The sequence below is a fragment of the Frankliniella occidentalis genome, unplaced genomic scaffold (assembly GCF_000697945.3).
Source record: "Frankliniella occidentalis isolate FOCC.00 unplaced genomic scaffold, Focc_3.1 Scaffold548, whole genome shotgun sequence".
NCBI classification, from domain to species: Eukaryota; Metazoa; Arthropoda; class Insecta; order Thysanoptera; family Thripidae; genus Frankliniella; species Frankliniella occidentalis.
In genome coordinates, this window is record NW_026267664.1 from 102,194 (window position 1) to 103,070 (window position 877).

Below are 877 nucleotides of genomic sequence, written 5' to 3' on the forward strand. Positions count from 1 at the left end.
CCCCCCCCACCACCACCACCGCAAAACCCCGTCCCAGGCCAGTTTTGTTACAGCTCAGTTACAGGTGCGCCCCGCGAGGTTCATCGCTATCCGACAGCCCAGCACGGCAGAGGGTGAGCTCGGAGCACGGGGCGGGAACCCACGGCGTGGCGGCTGGCCTGGCAACAGCAGCCGGGCCGGACCGGCCACGGCGGGGGAGGCTAAGGGGGCGTTGCCCTGGGCCGAGTCGAATCAGGGGAAAGACGCTCATAAAAACTCCTGAAGGACAGGGCTGCATGACAGCGCTGTGGCGTCACCGAGCGCCACCGGGGGGTCCAGGGCTGCACCACGCACATGTGCGCAGCTCTAGGAAGTGAATGCTGGGTCCTGCAGGTTCCGGCCTGCGTCCCGGACGACGCCGGCGACCAGAGTCAGTGCGCTTTGGAAGCTCGGAGGACCCACATCGTGTCGCATAGGCAGATAGGCTCCGCCAGCACCACAGCCGCGCTACGCCAACCTAACGCGCCCGCGCGCTTGCTTCCCGCGAACGCCGTGCACCGGAGTGACGACGGGTGGCGCGCGACAAGTGACGGGAGTGTGTGAGTGAGGCGACACAGCACCGGCTCTCCGGCCTGGATTAGGAGAGCCCGCGCCGCGGACGCCCGGACGACAACCCGTCGGCGCAGTCACCAGGCGCCGGCCCCTGACGCCCCCGCTGGAGCAGCCAACTGCACCACCAGGGTCGCGGCCCCACGGACGCGGAGGGCTGAGTACCTAAACATTTGTACCCCCCTTTTGTTTACCCCCGGCTGTTCCACAGGCTTCTCTTACAGGAAGGGTGTGTGTTATTATTGCCCCCCACCTTGGCCCCCTGTCTAATAAGTTGCTTTACAGAAAT